The sequence below is a fragment of the Vidua chalybeata genome, chromosome 5 (assembly GCF_026979565.1).
Source record: "Vidua chalybeata isolate OUT-0048 chromosome 5, bVidCha1 merged haplotype, whole genome shotgun sequence".
In the NCBI taxonomy this organism is placed as follows: Eukaryota; Metazoa; Chordata; class Aves; order Passeriformes; family Viduidae; genus Vidua; species Vidua chalybeata.
This window is the reverse complement of record NC_071534.1, coordinates 50,854,060-50,875,386: the sequence shown is the minus strand read 5'-3', so window position 1 is coordinate 50,875,386 and position 21,327 is coordinate 50,854,060.

Genomic DNA, 21,327 nt, shown 5'->3' with positions numbered 1-21,327 from the left:
CTCGCAGACGACTAGATGGCACTGTTCTGCTTGGCACAGCTGTAAACAGAAACATGTTTGCTTGGCTACTGAAACACCAAAAAGCCGACTGAGCTTTTGTAATCAGTATGAACAGAAAAGAAAGAAAAGGCAATCTTAGTATCTTTTTGTATGAGCGACATATTTTTATTCTTTTCTTCTTATTTATTGTAAGGGTACTTAAAAAACCCTAAGCATTAAAAATACATAATCAGGCATTGCATATTACGTTATTCTGGTAATCTTTGACATGGTCTCATTAGCTAAATGCTTTAATCATTATAGACCCCAAGTTAAAATCAAGCTGCAGTGAGCAATGACAGTTATATTAGAAACATATTTTTCATGTGAGTTTCAATGGTTTTAAAATGAACTGATTTTACTATAACTAATGGTCTAAGAGGAAAGCAATATTCAATGTCATTTGAGGAGATTCAAAACCAATTATATATGTGGAAAGTAATTGCATGTGTGATAGAGAGGAACTCAAGGGACAGACCCAAAGGACAAAACTGTTAACAGTTAAATGATGATCTTTTTTTTTAGCGCAGTTTTTGAACTAAGATAATGATCTCTGATTAACAAAATCACGGGTTTATTCTGATTTGCTAATGACCTAGGGTGAAACTGTGAACTGTACTTCAAAACTCAGAGCTGACCTGCCCCTGCAGAGCCAGCTGGAGCCTCAGGCCTGCACGGATGAACCAGCTGGAGCGGAGAGGTTTTTCAGCTCTGGTGGAACAAGAGGTGAATTTTTCATCATCCAATTCAGGCAAAATCAGGCAAATTTACTCAGATCACCTCTTTAAATGCTCCAAAGAGAATGCTTCTGTGGTCCCATCTGTTCAGCAGAATAGCTTGGGAAGCAAGTATCCTCAGAAGAAAGGTTCCAAGAAACACCTCTGGTTTAAGAACTTCTTAAAAATTACAGCTTTTTGCAAAGTTAAGGTCTGTGCTTGACATCTTTATTCCTTTAAAGAGTTTATCTGCCCAAGGGCTGGAGACGACCTAATGTAATTTAGATTGCAAAGGGGAAGTACTGAAGATCTTGATAAGTAGCACATCCTTTCTCGATTTGCTTCTGTTAGTCCATGAAATAATCTCATATATCTCTCACCTCAAAGACTCAGCTTTTCTTTACTGCCAAGCTGTGATTAAGTCTTTGCAGAGATCTTCATGTATTTATGTTTGGCAAAGGGATAATCTGCCACATGCCAAAAAGAAAAGTTTTATGTGATCATTCCAATACTTCAATCTTTTAATCTGGAATAGAAAAGCCAAAACTGTGGGAGAGGGTTTCATATCTTGTATTTACCCAGATTTCTGAAGTTTTTTTTCTACTACATGAAAGAATGCTGCAGACTGCTAAGTGACAAAGAATTTGTCTAGTTCACCAAATCTTTTGCTTTGGGACTTCTTTTGCCTGCAGTATTTACAATAAGGCACCTTCAATTTCTAGTTGCTACATTGTTCTTTGACAAACCTTTGCCCTAATATTGCTATAGGCCTAATGTAAACTATTCAGCTGTGCTCACAATCAACCACAGAATGAATTGCCTTGCAGAAAAGAGAGAGAAATTATGTTTCAAAGACCTTTAAAATAAATTCAATAAAACTGATAGAACCCTTCCAGCGCTTTGCCTGAGAGCAAAGCATTTCTCAGCAGGCCCATCAGGTCTGGCATGAGGAAACCAGGCGACCCACTCACACTGCCTCCCAGCTGGTGCACACAATTTATGCAGAGCAACCTCTTTCTCAATCTCTGATCCCACATGTCAGACCCAGTTACATGATAGGTCACTCCTGGGTGTTCCAAGGAGCATTCCGTTATTGATTTTTTTTTTTCTTTCATTGCAAGTCTGTTATACATAGCTTCAGTTAAGACAAGTCATTATTGTTATCACTGTTTAAGAAGTTTGTGAGAATGATTTTTAAAATCCATAAGGTTTCTGGAATTATTCAACTGTTTTAAATTAATTTATCGTCTTTTTAATTATGATATTTTTGGCTCTTTTTTTTTCCCCCCAAATGTGATGTGTTCTAACCCACTTCAGATCTTAAGTCCTTTGTTGTACAGCCGACAGGAGGCTGACTTAGTACAAGGGAACTAATGATGTGAGGATAAGAAGTAGCAGGCATGGGAAACACTGCAAGGATAGTTTTTCCTATGGCAATGAAAATATTGTGTATTTTCACTTATATTTTAGAAAAACTTGATATGGTGGAAAAATACAGCCTTTGACTTACTCAGCACAAAGAGTCTGTCCCCCTGAAGCACAGGATGGTCAGGTGTTTCACTCTGGACAGAGGTGGGGGTTCTAAGGTCAGAAGTACAACTGCCACGACAGGGTGAGCTCTGTGGAGCTGTGTCTCATCATAAGGGTACTGCTGTGGAGTGCTCCATTTCTGCCCAGGTACTCAAAGATTGCAAGCCAAACGTCAGGAATGTGAGAGTATTTAAAAGAGCAACAGAGGAAGGCATTTACCATCTTACCATGTACACATGGGATATGTTTCAAATCTGTTTTTCTATCTAGAATCTCCTTAATTAAATTTAAACCTATTTTTCCTTAGTAGCCTAGAAAATCAGAAGACAATAAAAATTCCACTAGAAGAAGCTTTAGAATAAAATTCTGTATACTGGCAATGCTGACTGTATGAGATTCTACCTCTTCAATTGCCAATTCATTTTGTGCTATTTTTTCTGCTTTATTTCCGAGTAAATCCATCTTGCTGCCTTACCAGCCCCACTCTGCTTTGCTTATGAGCTCTAACAAGATCACAGCATGAGGTAGCATGATTGCCATCAATAGACAGAACAGGATTGTGATCATGGTGATTTGCTGAGACATCCAGTCCTGTAATTGCTTAATAATAACCATATCTGGTCTTTTTTTTTTGCACAGCAATCCTGTGTTAAAGTTGTCTCTGACTCTTAGCTAACTCAAAGTCGTGGTGCAAAAAGTACAGCTGCTTGCAAATGGTGTGACAAATATAGAAACCATCAGATATGTAAAATGCTGCAATACAGGAGTAAGAGCAGCTAGCAGAAAAATCCCTGCTTGGAAAAATCAGGCTTGAGAAGCCCTTGGTTTCCTGAAATAAAATAGTACACAGTCATACTTAAGAAATACATTTTTATATCTCAAATTATAGTTCTATAGGACATCCTGTTTGCTTGTGGTCACTTTTCAATTTTTCATAATTGTTTTTCTGATCTGCCAGTGAATATTCATTCCTGACAATGATTACTTTATTCCCTCAAAGCTATTCCTTAAGGAATGCCATCTGGGTGAGGGTTAGAAAACAGTCTTGGATGAAAGACTTTTTGTTAAATGCCTTCTATATTAAACTATTTTATGAACCATGATTGATTAGCACGATTTCTCTGGACCAACCACTATAAACATTAATCTTTGCAAGAGCAAGTCCGGAGGATTTTCAGGTGGCAGGTTTTTTCTAATGCAGAAGGAAATTAATGTCTGGGACAAGTTGTCAAGTAGCAGTTGTACCTGTCAACATCATTTTGTGCCCCTGTAATACATGAATTGTATCACAAATGTATAGAACAAAATGACAGTCCAGATGAGAAAGTTAGACAGAAGGATATACAGCCTCAGATAAGACACCTGTCTGCCTTTTCTGATTAAATGTTACCATTTTGAGTAACATCCCAAGGTAATAAGCAGGGGAATTCTATGAATAAAATGCAGTCTATTTTATTTAATATTTTTCAATATTTGAATGATGAGTTTCTCCATATATGCTTTTTTCAGCACTGAGGAGTATCATTACAGTGTAGAAAATGCTGCTGAGGAGAAACAAAGGAGAATAAAAAGCAGAGCAGCAGCAATCAATACAAGGATAGGAAATTTGGCAAAAGCAAAACAATTTAGTTAAAAGTCATGACATAGGTTTATTTAACTCGTCAAAACTTATAAATCAAATGTCCTGACAGCCCACCATTTGAGTCAGTTTGTTGCTCAAAGGTATTTGAGGAAAAAAGATGTTTGCATCAAAACTGGTTGCAGAGAGAGAAGATTATGCTCTTTACATGTAAATCAAAATAGTTATGTGCTATATACTATGGCATAAATATGAAATAAAATAGCTTCTCTGTTCTGGTGATGATGGGATGATACGAACAGTGGCTGGAATCACAACACTTTGGGACAGATGGGGTAGATGCTGAAAAGGACTGGACCATGCAGAAAGCAGGTTATACTTGGCAGCAGATTTTCCAAGTACTTTTCTGCTTCTGTGATCTTACAAGCTGTGCAAAATGATGATGATGTGCTTAAATCAAAGTATTCTATTAATTTATACTTTTTCCCATGGTATGTTGCTATGCACTTAAATAACTGTGCAAAGTTGTGTGTTACAAGAATCCAGAGACTCACAGCTAGAGGAGAGAAAGGAGGAATAAATCAAGCCAAACTAGCTGGCTTGACAGTGCACATAGAGAATCATGGTGTTCTCAAACAGATTTTCAAGCTGTAAATTTCTCAGTGTGCTTAACAGTATTATATTTTACAAACTTGCTACTAGATTAGTCTAAGGAAAACAGGCATACATCTGTAGCATTCGATTTAATTCACCTGAGAAAGCTTTCTGATCCTCAGTCTAGTCTTTAAAGACTTTCTGGCAATTGTAAAATGAAAAAAAAAAAAATCCCAAAAATTTCAAGTAGGAGCACAAAAAGTAATTGCTAGTTTGATCAGTCTTACACTGCATGAACTTTCCACAGCTAATTTTTACCCATCAGATCAAAAGACTGACTTCTTCCAGGTTGCACTGAAATTCTTTAAATTCTTGCAAATAAAGAAGCAGTAATACAATAGAAGAACCATGTTGTTAATATCTGAATAGATTTTCTGGCTTATGTAATTACATTTTAAAAAATATTTAAAATATGGATTCACTATGTAGAGCAAATGATTTACCAACCCTTCCGAAGTTTTACCTATAGAAAAGCATCTTCTACATTCAAAACTGTAAAACCTAAATTTTAAATTGTATGTAAACAAATAAATTCCTTTTTTTTTTTTTTTTTTAAACTGAAAGCATGTCCATGCTGGAAACTTCGAGGATTCTGCAGTTTTAAAGTCACGCCACATTTCAAGGAGTTTGCAAACCTAATTAAAGGGCAGACTCAAATTGTTAAAAGGATTACTGGGCCTTCCAAGTCTAGGTGTCTAACATTGGTTCAGTTGATGGACTCCAGAGGGAATAAATCTAAGGCTATGACTCTGGAAAATATACACACTTAAACATCATTTTCTGCAAATGCCAAGATATAGACACATACATCTCCTCAGGACAGTGTCTTTTAACTAGATAGACCTTTTGCAGTTGTCTTTTCTAGGAATATTTTCTCAAATCAAACCCTAAAATAATATACCTGCTGCAGAATGTGTAAGCATATCTGGTGGGGGTAGAGGATGTTCTTGTGTCCTTTGGCTCCTGGCATTTTGCTACATGATCAAACTGCCACCGATGATATTTTCAAGGACAGCTAATCACACTGCACTTAAGCAAACAATATTCAGCTGCACAGTGTCAGAAAGTCCAAGGCTATGGAAACAACACTACACTTTAAAGGAACATCCTAGCAAATTTGTAGATTCAACCACACTGGCAAAGTTTGGGGTCTTAAAACTCAGAGGCCCTGGCAATTTCTGATCAAAATACCTCTCACACACAAACATGTATTCAAAGAACAAGCAAAAAAATGAAAAAACTCAAGCCAAAAATGGCTGCATATAAGTTATTATTGTGTGGCAGAGCATGTTCTTATCTTTGCAATATACATAATGAAATACAATCACTCACCAGTTCATCATTCAAAACGCTAAATCTGATTTTACAGTGAAAATGCAATTTTGTCTCATCAGGTTCCATAGTGCTGAAATGCTAAACTTAACAATAGAAACTGATGTGATATGTTTGAAATTAAATTGAATCACTGCAAACAATGGGTTTCTTCAGGGGCCAGCCTTGATTGAATATGTTTTTCCACTTCATTTTGCAAAGAAATCATCAAGTGTAATGGCTTCAAGCAATCTAAGTGACATGTAGGCTAAGAAAATAGAAAAGCATAACTGAAAAAATGCCACACACAAAGAAGGAGAAATTATCACGCATGACACTGAAGGCCTTATCACTTCCACATTTCATCTGAAGCCCTTTTAAGAAAAGCAAGGAGCCCAGCCTTAAACCAGTGAAGTCAGTAAAAAAGATTCATACTTCTTCAGTCCCTGAATAAGGCGCAATGTCTGAAGCCCACTGTGTGAACCCAGCATATGATCGTAAAAGGTGGATACAGAGGTATGAGTTTGGATTTTTTATCAAATGCCAGATTTGTCAAGAACCATCAACGACAAAACAGAAGAACAAGTTCTCAGCCCACAGACAACACACCTTAGAGCCAGCCTGATGGGCACCAGTGGCCAAAGCCAGCTACCCCAATGGACAGTACAGGCCATGGGCTGAGTGGAGATGCTGCTCTGTATGGCTGCTTGCTCCACACAGAAAACTGGGGCTTCTCCTCTAGAAGAGGAGAATCTTACAGTGATTTTCATCCTCTTTCCTGGGAAGAAAGGGACAGTACAGGCCTGAGAGCACATCACAGATATATAATAGAAAGAGGCTTGTTTAGCACACAAAAAATCATTTAAAAATGCAAATAAAACAGGATGGATCTCAGTCTGAATTTAGTCTTTTTGTGGTCATTTATTTCCTTGAAATACTGTGAGAGACAGATTTCTTCAATATAGTCACCATATACTAATTATTTTTTTCTCTGTCTCCAATTAAAAAATAAAAGGTCAGGGAGCAATACTCAGTGTTGTTCTTTTCTTTTAGAGCTGAACTGCCAGCCAGTTCCTCCTTTCAGAGCCAGATGGCTGATAGGTAATTCCAGTATCAACTGTCCAATTTCTAGATGCCTGTTTAACAATATTGTTCATTTTATTTGTTTACTTTAAGGATAGATCTGCAGGGAGGTTTACAGTCTCTATCCTTACTTAGGGGAAAGCCTATATGAATAAAGAAGGGGTTAGGAAAACAAAACCTGTGAAGTTTCCTGGGAAAGAATTTCTCCTAATCCTTCCAGGAAAATAATGAGCTGAGTGATTTATTGAAAGAAAAAGCACTCAGCTGAATACTGCTCCAGTCCTTAGACAATATGGACATCTGAGCCTTCCCTGCAGGACAGCAAATGTGTCCATAGCAGTGTTTTCTTTTCAGAACTGAGCTCCCCTGCCTTCTGTTGGCCTCCAAAGCCCTCTTGCTCAGTGACATGCTTCTGAGAGCTCACCTCAGAAGCCACGGAGACTTCAGGAGAATTTCTAGGGAAAATATGTAAATTCACAGAAACCAGCTCAGTATCGCACATGGAAAGTCTGCAACACTCTCACTGGGTTAATGCCACTGCTGAAGCTGGTACAATAGGAATCCAGAATTTACTTAAAACAACAGTTTCCAGGTTCACCTTTTCAAAGAACAGAGGCTGTGAAGGCTCTAGTCTTCCCTCCATGGTTTACTGCTACAGTTTGGCTCATAAGTTAACAGATATATCAAAACAGCAGCAGCAGTAGTAGTAATAATAATAATAATAATAATAATAATAATAATAATAATATTGTCTTTCTACATTCTACATTTCTACATTCATGTTCTTCCTCTGGGTAAGTTATACAACTAAGGTGAAAAAATGCCAACCTGCTACAGTCAGTGATCTTAATATCTACCAGTGGAGAATATGACAGATGATATATCAAGAATACCATATGTGTCAAACTTAGACATTTTTACATTTACAAATATAAAGTAACTTTAACAAATAAAAATATTCACCATTTCCTTCCCGTATTATGAAAATTTAAACTAGGTTTTATTTTTCTTTCCACGTGTAAAGCTTCTGAAAAGTTGGTAAACCTTTTGTTAGTCCTGGAAGCACAGAATTTTCACTGATTTTTTTAATATTATTATCTTAATAGCAGAAGTAATGATGCTACTGAAGTAATGATGACATAGTTTTCATGATAGCCTTTTTATCCTAGGGAATGAAAGAAGTCTATAAGAATCCAGTCAAATCAAATGGGTAAAGTCAGATCAAATGAATAAAGACTAGGTATGGAAAGCTCACACTGCTAACTATGTTTTTATACATCATTTTATGTTGGTGAAAATAATTTTACAAAATGACAGCAGCTCAGCATCTTCTACATTACATATTCTTTTACAGACTGCCCCTGGAAAATCAAGAGTAAACTGGGAACCACACCATGATCCCTTTTATTTCTTCCAGCCATTTTTCTTGGTGGCAATATTTCTGCAGGTCAGACTCTGCTTTATTTACTTATGCCTGTGCAGCTGCAGTGTTTTAGAACAGTGTCAGGAGCAGAAAAGACAAGAGATAACTGACAGCATAAGCAATAGCTTTGGATATCTTGGGACAAAATTTGTGTAGGGGTCCAAAGGAAAGTTTCAGCTTCTTATAATAAGAGAAAATATAGTAATTTAGGAATTATGTGACTAGAGAAACTGATGATAAAGATTGATTTTAGAGCACCCTTTTGGTAATGTTGATGTGGACAAGGATGAACAACTAAGTTGCCTTGGGCAGGAATTTTAATGGTGAGGGAGAGAAGAATTTGGAATGTGAATCAGGAAAAAGAAATTTGAAAGCACATGGATCTTTGGGAAGTGGAGAAAGGCATTAAGGAATATAACCCCAATTAAATATATTACCTTAAGAATATTTGTACTTAACTCAGACATTACATTTTGAATGTGTGACTCTTTGTCAGCCCTCCCTAGGGACAAATAATCTCTGGAAGTTAACCTGATAATTCCTTTTTTTTTTTCCTTCTTTTTTTTTTTTCTTTTTGGCAAAGACCTTCTGAAGGCTGATGTACAGAAGTAATTGGCTTTCACAGAGCAAGTACCAAGGTTTCATCTTGATTTGATAGAGGATTCATTTAAACTTGAGTTTTCAATGCCTTCTTTCTTAAAATGATACAAAAATATACATTTCCTCTATTATTATTCTCATTTAATCTAATTAAGAAAGGTAAAAGCACTAAGCTTTTCTTAGAAGTTGATAAATGTGAGGTTAATGAGCAATGGAAGGAGCAATTTGAACCAGCCAAACTACTTGGTTCTAAATTGACTTTAGCCACTCAGAAGATGGACTTAGGTATCATCAAATACTTAGATATCATCAAATTTCTGATTTCTCTGTGAAAGTAGTTAAGAAGCAAACAAATTGCTAGAATTGAAAAGGAGCAGGTGGGAAAGTAATAGCAAAAGTATAATAGTGCCATTCTCTGAATTGACAGAATGATGCATCTGGCTCTAGACTCCCTATCCCCACAAAATACAATGTAGAAAAATAAGAGCTCAAAGATAGATGAAGAGAATAATTCAGATAAAGAGAATAATTAAATACAGGAAACAGAGAATGGTACTATTTTCAGAGAATAATTGGAATAGATATGCGCAAGACTGAATGAAAAATCTCCTAATTTTTTTTTAAGTTGTCCCTCTTTCTAAAGAGGGACAATTTGTTGCAAACAGCCCTGATGGTGTCAGTACTACACATACTGCAGATAAGTCTTATCTAATTTCTAGGTGATAACAGTAATATGAAGAACTCTATATTAAAGATTTTCTTGAAGCCAGTCCTGTGAACATTTAAATCTATTTAATCTGTCTTCTACATTTTCCTGTGACCTGTTTCCTATCCCCAGTGAGGCCTATTGATGCTGTTGAAAATGATGTTTACTGAGAATGCAATTCAGCTCCTTCATGCTAGCAGCAGGTGAGTGATGGCACAGGCGTGCATGGCAGTGCTATGCAGATCACGCACAACTCTGGCTATCCTTCAAAATGTTTGATCGTGTCAGTGTCAGTAAATTGCCTCATCCTCAGGTGTATTCTCTCCCACATAAGGACCAGGAGGTTGGCTGTGAGTCCAGGTAAGGGAGGACAATGTTAGCAGGTAGATGAAATTACTCTGAAGAATTTTCTGCACAGTCATGTGTGGTTAGAGGTACATATTCATGACAGCCAGTTGAGCCCGTTGCTAAGGCCTGCTCTCTCATCTCTCCATGCCACTAAACTCTCACAGCCAGCATCTCCAAACGGTTTCAGTTGCCTGGGAGACCCCGCTCCATCCTGGTGAGCAGCAGCTGCCTCCATTCTGCACACCTTCCCAGAGTCTCTGCTGAGCTGCAGCGACCTGCCCCAGCACAAAGCACTCGGGTGAGTGGCAGAAAGTGCCCTTGCCCATCCCTCCAACAACCTGAGGAGCTGTGGAACAGCACCATTGCATACACGTGCAGCACAGATTTCCCACAGAGTACCATTCAGGTCCACCAGCGCTAAGCTTTTCTTTAAGGTGCCCCGTGTCACAGGCCAAAACCAGCTGGAAAATTCAAGATGAATATCACAGTTTATACATCAGGAACAAAATAGTTTTATTTCTAAATTATTACAGATTACTCAGATTTTTCAGGCATATAAAAATGTGATATGAATTTGCATAGGCAGTAAGCTCAGCTGCAAACTTCACCCTCTTGCTTCAACCTCAAAGAAAACAGCTTCAAATTTACTTTCTTTTAAAATAAAAACAGCTAACATAATAAAAATTAAATAAAAAATATGTACTCTCAGACAGTAAGTCCATCAAAGCCAAGCATTACCCTTCACACAATTCTCCTCCTTGGAGAACAGATGAAGAGAATGAACCATATATAATTTTGGCCATTTGGGTCATTTAAAGAATTACTGCAAAAATAACTGGGAGAGCTTGGCTGTGACTTACATTTTTCTGTTAAAATCCCATAATGAAAAAACATACATTTGTGACAGACCTTGGCTCCTAAGTAACAGCACATCACATAATTGCTTGAATCTTTGTGCCTTGTTTATTTCTAAACCAAATTTCCTCAAGCTCACAGCTTTCCAGGAAAATTATGACTATCTTTTTGAAGAACCTAATTTGCATGAGTTTTTTTCAAGAAAAAAAACAAACCCCCCGAAAATATACAAAGAATATCTCTTGCTAATCACAAGTAAAAATCTTCAAATCGCTTAGATCACTGTTCTTTACACGCCCAATACACTTATCAGATACACTGTGGAGCATTTCTTAAACTTGTTTAGTACTGTTGAACATTAGATATGCAAGACATAGAAATTAAATATTGGTTTATTTACACCTCCACCTCATCAAAATTTATTGAAATTTAGTTAGGTTTTTAAATTACCAATACAAATAGATTTCCTTCAAAGGAACATTTTTTTTAAAGTGGCCCTTTAAACCCTAATTGTAATCAGGCTTCAGACAAAATTTCCAGATGGTAGTTTCATTCCAGACAATCTGCTCTTTCGAGTGCCTCTCTCTGTAAAGCCCAATGAGCATCAAGTGCATCTATCACATTCTGATGCAGTTTTTGGAACAAGATAAATTTACTTTTCATCTAATAGCATATCAAATATTTTACATTGTAATAATTGATGCAGCGATTGCAAAATTGCTGTTCAGCAGTGCAAAAAAAATGCCATTACAGAACACAGCCAAGCACCCTGACAGTCTGATGTGAACCCTAATGAATTAGCTGACAAACGAGCCCAGTAAGTTCTGCTCAAGTATGCTCTCTAAGCAGCAATTCATAAAATCTGCTTTTCACTGTATTTTTCCCTTGTAAGGCTAAAATCCATGCAAATTAGTTCTCAGCTGGGGTCATCATATTAAAAATATTGAAAACATTTGAAGAGAAGCTTCCAGACTCGTTCCCCGCACTGCACTGTTCTCAATGCTTCCTTTCCCTCAGTGCTTCCTTTCTGCACACTAAACCCCTCTGAGCCTCTCAGCACTAGCCATGCTTTAACATTTACTGGCTGTGACACTGAAACAGATGGAACAAGAACATTTTGACCACTGCCCAAACAAGAATTTTCTCCTTGGGGATGTGTCTCCCTTGGCCTGTTGTACTCTTGCCTCAGAAGAGTCCTTCTGAGGCAGTAGCATCCCAGGCCCACACTGAATCTCATAGAAAACCTTCACAGCACTGAATCTGCTAAAGAGATTTTGAGGTTCTGTACTGCAATCATAGTGCAAAGCCTGCCTACCAAGTGTTCTGTAAATCTTGTTCTGGCAGATTCTGATTTAGAAATAGTATATAGGTTTTATCTCAATTGAAGATTGCATAGAATCATTTTGGCTGGAAAAAACCTTTAAAATCTGAAGACCTCACATAACAATGGACATAAAAGACAATGTATTTTAGAGACAGAGATTCATCTCCTCTGCTGTTGGTTGGGAATAACAAGAACTTTCCCAGTCTGAGCAGCCCTGGCTGCTAAGGTTACAGGGACAAGCAGATCAGCAGCCACCTCTGCTGGATGGTCTTAACTCAGACTGAAAGGACTTTATCTCAAAGCTGCATTCACATTTGTAGGTGCCACTCAGTTACCATTTGAAAGGTAAATTCCGTCATCAACCTCACTGTCTAGCCACCTGACAAACATACCAGGAATTCTCAGGCCTGAAAGTGTGAGGGAAAGGAGAGAAGGCTCAGGGCTCTTCATCCTGTTGCTTGCCCAGAGGGCTCCTTGGAGATGACAGTGACAGAGACTTTCCATCCAAATGGAAAAAGTGCCTCTTAGAAAGCATGTTCAGGAAACTGGATCTCAAATGTCACATACGGGTCAAACAATGACCTTGCAGGACACTGCAACTGGATGTGATGGACAGAAGAAAAAGAAAATGGAGAAGGCCCATGGTCAGACCATGAACAGTAATTCTCCAGTGCAGAGAAAACAAATGTACTTCTGAAATTGCCTGTCCCAGAAGGACTGCAACAGAGTGCTCACATATATGTGTGTGGAAGGAATGCTGGAAAGGATGTCCCAACTTCAGCCCCTAGTGCACTTCCAGAGAGAATGGGAGTCCAAGAACGTACATTTTTAGCGGCTCCAAGACTCTACTTTCTACAAGCAGCCTGCTAAGGAGGCCAAACAGGGAGCAGCAGGCACCAAATCACTGGGGCCTACCAAAGGCATAGTTGGAAAAACTTGATCAGTAAGCCAAGATATTATGAAAAACAAATGTGAACCAGGAACCTGCAGGGAAAAAGAAGTAATGGTCTGTGAAAGGTGCGTTGTGTACCTGCAGACATACTGTGTGCACCTTAGTTATGAGATTGTCTCACCTCTCCCAGGCACCTGCTCTGTCTGCTGCTCAGGGCATCCATCAGAACTGCAGTCTAGCCCAAGGATTGCAGAGCCACAGCAACAAACCTGGAGGAAGGGAGCTTGCTCCATCCTTGTCCCACAGGCAGATGCAGTCTCTCTGTGAGGCAAGGCCAGGTGTAGACTGTAGTCCAGGTGGGGAATGGTGCAAGTGATGGAACATCATGGAAAACTCTGAGGTGTCTTCCAGCTGTGGTCACAGTGGATGACCAGGGATTTACAGAGGCATTGTAAAAGTGTGTAAAATACATGCAGGCTGTATTCCAGCCTGGGATGCCCTCAAGAATACCTACATCGGGAATAGGGGACAGCATCTAAATATTCTTAATGGTATGGAACCTAGTTCCTTGATTGTTTACCTCCCTTTTATATTCTGTCACAGAACCATAATTCAGAGAAGTGATTTGTTTGTGCTGTTGCTGTTTCATGGGACTTAGTCTCTCAAGAGGTACCTTTGCACAAGGAACCTATTCCTCATGAGACATTCTGGTGTCTTTACCTGTCACAAAGACTGTTAACTGCAAGCATCTATGGCTTTTATGACTTAAATTAGAATTAATTTTAGAAGTTACTTTTTTTTGTAATTTATATACCTACTGAAAACACAGTATTTAGTCATCAGATCTCCTGGAGATAGCTGCTTTATAAAACCATAAAATAAGTACAGTCCAGAAACACTTTACTTTTTTTCATTTTCTTATTTTGATGATAGCATATATACAAAATAAACCAAGAATTCTGTCATGTCAAGATTATAATGGATGAGTTCATTGAGTTCATATCTTTTTATTAGGTCTTGGTCTTGAATTATCTTACAAGTTTCATAAAGTGAAAAAGACAAAGCCAAGGGGCATTTTGCCACTGCTTCATATCTATAGCTTTTATCCTGAATTCATGCTTGTCACTGAAACATTCCATCTTTTTAGAAATGATGTGAGCACTTTGCTTTGTTGATGTGGTATGCTACCTAATGTATCAAACGAATGAGGTATCAGGTGGTATTATAATAACACAGCACATCAGCAGAGTTAGCTGTCTCTGTGATCAGGTCTTGCATCATTACACCAGAAAGCAATCAAAAAGCTGCTTGAAACATGGCACTGTAGAAAGGAAGAAAAAAATTCTGAAGCATCTTTAACAAGAATTCACAGAATTAAATTAAACCAGAATATACTGACATCTGTTACATGATACAAGGTAGAAGTTCTAGTCCTACATTGTCACGTAATATTTTGCAATCAATCCTAGAATATTCCATGAATAATCATGCATACACTACATTTGCTTTATATATGTATACTTTTTAGCCTCCAATTTATATTAGCTACATTAAAGAAGCTTATGCTTCCCTCTTTTCTTTCCTGAACCTCTTTTCTTTCAAGAACCAATTTACCTGCAGAGAGGTGTTATCATAAGACCACATACTATTAAGAATGATATTTCAAGTTTTGATCAATATAAATAACAAGGGAAAAAAACTGAAAAATATCTTTCAAGTTTGTATTGTACCTTTCACCAAAAGTACTGTTTTTTTTCAATCTAAGGACTATGTCAGGAGTATAAGAACACAGATTTTTGTCCATAACATTTACATGTGAATTAAATCCATTAGCCATATGATGAAAAGTTTCTAACCTTCTTTACTTAGTCTTTCTTACCTTCATTACCAAATGAGGTAATTGGAGTCTCACCAGGTCTGGAATCAACAGGGTGACAGGTTTATCCAAAAAGGCAAAGGAGGATGCAGTCTGCAGATACTATCATTCAAATCCCTCTAAAACAGGGAAGATGCTATGAGCCTCTTACTGGCATATTCTATCTCCTTGACCATACTGGATCAGCTCAGGTACACTTCTGAAACTAAGTGCTCTCTGTCTTGATCACTAAAAAATCATTCACCATTTCCTTTTTTTTCATTACTGTCCACAGCATTATGCTGCACTGTACCTTCTTTCCTTCTCCCTCTACTTCTGTGTTAGATATTTTGGATGTTGATTCTTCCCCTATTCTTGTTTTCATAGAGAAAAACTGACTCAGACTATGTACAAGTAACTCCAGAAGTAAATGAGTAACTGAAAGACATTGTACAGAAAAACAAGAGATTTATCAGCTGATCAGTTGCTCATGTCATTGCACCCCTTCAGAGAAACGAACTGGGAGAAAAATGTGCGGGCACACGTGGATGCCTCCAGAATGTAACATTCCCAGTGCAACGAGGTCATTGAAGTATAGTAGCGTCCTAGCTAAACCACACATGGTATTGCATGGACCTGGGAGATGTGACACCCCATTCCCTCTCTGACAACCTCTTTTCCCTCCTCCTGTCAGCAGTTTGGCTGGCCTGGCACCTCAGCCCTGGCTCTGCACTGCTGCAGCCATGAGATGTGGTGAAAGGCTATTACTGAGCTACGATGCACTGCCCAGGCTCCAGTGCCATAATGCTGTATCTAGCTGCTCTCCAGCCAGTCCTCCATTTGAAACCATTGTTATCACCAAAATCTCACAAAACTATGTGTTGGCTGCACATCAAATCTCTGCTCTTGGGTAGCTGTAATGTCTCAGATTCATTTCTCCCACAGTCTTTCATTTGCTGGACAGATTTGGCCATTATCTTCAATAGCCAACTTACCCCTTTAAGTAGACACCCCAGTGCACTGTTTTTTTTCTTGTTTTTTTTTTTTTTTTCCCATTAAAGTAATGTCTAGAGGAGTTCTTGGACCATCACTTGCCTTTAGCAAAGTAGGAGGGAGTGAAACTCAGGTTAGAAAGCAAGGTACTGACTGCTCATAACCCTGAGCATGACTGATACCACCTTTCAGCTGGTATTACACTTTTCAGGCTTGAACAAAAATGCTGTGACTAATATTTTAATACATGTAAATTAACATATTGGAGTGAGTGGAAACTAACATTTGCAATATGTTTGCCAAAGAAATTGTTACCAACACAGCTTACCACAAGAACTCTAAGCTACAATTGCAGCATAATTTTTATTTTTCAATGCAAATTACTCTGATCAGATTTAAGATACAGCACCATCTTATGGATATTTCTTTATAGATTAATGAGTGCAGCTGGTTATCTGCTGGTAGAGATGTTTCTTTGCAAACAAAATGTAGCAGGGCAGAACTATCCATTGCTGCACATTTTGTATATGGGAAAAGAGAGAAGCTCTGGAAATGGGAAAGGATATTGTTCTGACACACTCTCACAAACCTTCCTTTTAACTACCAAGTCTGTGCTCAGGATGCCAAGTATTCCCACTACTGTAGTATCACAGATTTCAACAAGTACTAAAATTTCATATAAGAGATATCAAAATACTTGCTGTTAATTTCTTAAGCATATTAATATCACATTAATTTAAATCTCATTTTGTTTGTCTCTGTTTCAGGGCCATTCATATGAAATGGGGTCAAATTTTCAAGACTTTTTACCTCAATTTTAAATAATACTGACTATCTCTGTAAGTTTTCTTTCCATGAAAGTTTAAATTCATTCCTATTTTGATGATTCCAGAAACTCCAGATAAAACTGCAACAGAACAAAACCAAACCACATTCAAATAGCAAGAACCAGCAATTCTGTTTTCCAATTTAACAGCCCATTATTTAAGAGATCATTTAATTAAAGGAGGTGTAAATGTTCACTGTCATTTCATGCATTCTTAGTCATAAATGCCAAATAGAATCTTTTGTGAAAGTAAAAGCCAGACCTTAATTTTTTTTTTCCTTTCATCAGCATTGCAAAAAAAAAAAAAATTAAACTAATTAAATGTATTTTTGCCATTTGTCACTTAGCAAGAAAAGCATTAGCTGAGTTTATTGCTTTGGCTTTTAAAGTATTCAATTAAGCATTGAACCATTGAATGCTTCAACTCATTAACAGTGACTGACTACACAAACCCTGATTCTCTTGACTAATTCAGATCTGATTATAAGAAAAAAACATGTTATCATTTAAAAAAGAACAACCTACAATAAAACTCCACCTCTTTGGGAGCCCATGTAAGTATGTGTTTGACCATAAATACAGGATTTAGACTCATCAAACTCATCAGTCTTAAAGTTTTGTAGGTACTTGCTTGACTAGTGTTAAGTCTGCAGGCAAAATTAAGTAACTTCCTGAACGGTGGAAAACATGTCTGTTGGATTGATGGATGGATGAACCTGTGTGTATTGTACACAAATATTTTAAATTACATGACTGTTACATAAAATACAGTCTAAAATTCTAGATACCCAGCAACAATATAGTGCATACAGTGAAATCCTAGGGGCTTTGAAACATTAATTGATTTCTAGAATAACTCATGTCTGGCATTAAATTTCTCAAGGAAGCATATGTTTCAAAAATCCCATTAGACTGTAAGTTTGCAGCCTTCCTGAAATGTCACCACTGACGGTGAAGGAGAAAGGTTTTCTTTGTCCTAGGTCATTAAGAGTATGTTGCTGCCTTCTCCCACACTGTCCTATCCCAGGTCTTTTATAGTTTTCTGATTTATAATAAATGTCTTAAAACCAAGGGATGGCCAGTGCAATATCCTGATAACAGTGTTGAGGCTTCACATTGAAGCAGTATGATCACATCTTCACCTGTATGATGTTTGTAATCAAAATATCAGGCAGGTGGTGCTGGAGATCAAAAACCCTGTTGCAAAACTCACTACCAATGAGTGGCAGGTGAATTTGGCATAACTTCTGCCATTCATTTTGTTAACTTTCTCTTTAATACTAACCTCATGCCATTATTCAGCAATCATTCCCCAAAGGTTGTATTCCAAAGAACTGATAGCAAGATGCAGGACAGCAAATAGGAATTATATTTATATCTGCTGTTTGCCTTTGGAATTAGCTTAGCACAAATATTTAAACATTCTGTATGAAGAAAATGTCACTCTCTACTTGTATATCTATTGTGGGGACAAATATGTTTCAATAAACTTGCATTGAGGCACATGTTTTCATCTAGGACTCTACTGTCTTCAAATAACTTTTTGGGAAAAAAATAGAATTAAACATAAAACCCCAGAATTAATTTTTAAAAATGTACTTAGTAAATATCCACTTTACTTAAAATATCTGTTAGATACATGAAAAGTTGAAAAAAAAATAGTATTGCCCATGGAGTGTCCTGTGCCAGGAGTTGGACCATGATCCTGACAGGTCCCTTTCAACCCAGCATATTCTATGATTATATAAATATGTTCCTACTTTAGAAGCAAATGCAGGAGTTATTTATCTGGCAAAGATTTCCAGCACTCCTTTCAGCTTACTGTCAGGCAGAAATTTGGTAGTTTCAGAAAAATCATGTCAGGGCTTCAAATCAAAGTCTTACAAGTCTTGATTTTTTAATGATTTTATGACAGCCTGCCTGGAAGAGTCACCATACGACAGAAGATGATAAAAGGCTGAAGAGCCAATGTGACATTATAAAAAGATGCATACAGCCAAAGGCAGCAGTACCAAGCTCAAGTTCTTGGGAGTCCAGGATCCCAAATTGTAATATTGCCTTTGAAATCACCAGATCTGGGCAAAGCCTGACTCATATTGCACTCTTTTTAACTATGACAAGGCATTAGAGCACAATGACTTCAACTTCCCTCCACAGGCAGAAGGACAGGGGGTTTTAGGAGGGGGTGGGGAAATATGAAAGCTGAATTCTCAATATACTAACTAGAGTTGATTTATTTAAAGATGCTGTTAAGATTGTAGCAAATTACATGAACAATGCAACTTCATGTTTTAACCAAAAATTTCCTGGAAAAAGGATCATAAAGTCACCTGTGAGAGGAATGAACTGAACTGTATTAAAATTGCACTGAAACTTTACTAAAACAACTATATTGAAATCACATCTTCAGCTAACACAAGGCATTCTGTTAGAAGACAAAGGGGCTGAGAGCATGAGAAAGCAGAAAATTTTCAAATGGTGATGGAGAGAAAAGAGTGCCCTGTCACTTCCACTTATTGGTTTAAATTATTGTGCTGGTTCAAAATAAAGAAATATTTTATCCAAGTCTAGCCACAGAATAGTAATTAAAAAGAAAGTGATTAACAAATGTTTCCAGCTTGCTAAGTCTAAAGATATTCCCCTTCAGAAAAGCTATAAGAAGGTCTTCTAAAGGATAAATCCAGACACTAATGAGACTTCTCTTATCCCTGGATTAAAAATAATTCTATTCTGGCATATCCAACTAGCAACTTCCTTAAAGTTCAAAGGCAGGGCAGAATTAGGAGCCTTTGGAAAACAAATGGCTAAAGTTCACTGAAGAGAAAAAAGGGGCTATTTCTGTCAGCAGTGGACTTTGAATTGAGTCCTAACTTGTCAAGATTAACATTCAAAACATGGACAACTGGTATGATCAAAAGACTTTTCAAAGAGGCATAATCAGAGTGACAAGATTTTTGCCCTTTCCAGTGCACAGCCCTTGGGTATGCTTGGTACAGCTGCCTCTATCTGCATTCTCTGCAACATTTTTCTGTGCAATAAAGTATATAAGTTGTTTGCAAGGATTTCTTCTGGGAGATATATCAAATTCATACTCATTCATCTGAGCACATTATGACTGTCTGAGTACTCAAAATGCAGATTTCAATCCTGAGAAGAGGGATTCTGTTTGTTTTGAGCATATGCCGTGAAAGGTCTGACAATGCATTTGGACAGTCTCTCCTCACCAAACAGAAAATGACCATGTCTATCACTCCCTAAGGGTTTGAATTAAGGTGGTTTCCTAACACGCAGTGGAAAGATTGTGGTCAGAATCACAAGGTTCCCTTGATATAATTTCAAACTCTTGAAGAAATTTCCAGAGTCTCATCATCCTTTTAGAATGGTTTGATTAAACAGTTAGTCTTGCTTTGCCATCTAGAAGTATTTTCTTTACATGAATCACTGTGTTAATGATCCTCTGTACCATTTATTTCATTATCCACAATCTGACAAAACAAACATTGACTCTGACTGTTATTCTAAACATTAGGGCATGATTGTTTAACGTTAATCTATTTTCTTTTCCAGAGGATGATTCTCAACTCGTAGGTCAGGGCAGTGCAGAATAGGGCCATGTTAAATGACAGGTCATTTCCATAACAAATGGAATGGAAGATACTAAAAGGACATTGTCAGTCCACCTGAATTCCAGCACCCACCTTAAAGGAACACAAATTCATTCTAAGTCTAGAATGAATTAGAAACTAGACCAAGACTGAATTCCAGAGTTCAGAACAAAGAAGAAATAATTCTCCTGAAAAATGCAGGCAGTCACCCATCATGATATTCAGTTATAGGCCCAGTTCTTGGTAAGAGTCCAAACAAACTTTGTTTTTGGATCATTTTGATAAATTATGTACAGGGACCTGAACTCATCCAGGAAACAAAATCAACAGGATAATAATACTCTCAAAATATTTTAAAGTAGATGATATGCAAAACTGCAGACTTGCATAATGAGAGTAGAAAGAATTAGAAAGGCTGAGCCCCTTCTGCATCCCTGTTATCCCTCTCCCCTCCTCACCCCTACTCCTTCCACCATCACAGAGCTGTTCTCACTGGCAATATCACTGCACCAAACCCCTGCTTTGACTGGAGTGGGGCCACATTACTAACAGAATGACATTGGTGGCTGTTCAGTTCATAGTGTTAGGAAAATGAGGCAACCCTGCCATTGGAAATATTAAAGGGACAATCATATGTAAGCTCATAAATTTTGTTCAGCATGATGTGGTAAAACTGGCTTACCTCTGACAGTGCCAGTTTGGGGAAAGTGTACTTTGAATGTATCCATTGTCTTTGCAGGAAGAATAAGGGATCATTGCAGGGATGCTCAGGGATCATGAGCAGGAGGAAAAGAATTCCTTTTTATAAAAAAAAAAAACCTTTTATAAATAGGGAAGGAATAAATGGTCTTCCATGTTTGCTGCAGACAGGTGAGACTAATACGTTTAAATTGCTCATGGGTGTAGATTTTACTGGCTCTGAGTTCATTACTGGTAAGAGGCTGAAAACTCCTGCTCTTGCTCTTGCTCACAGTGTCTCCCAATCATT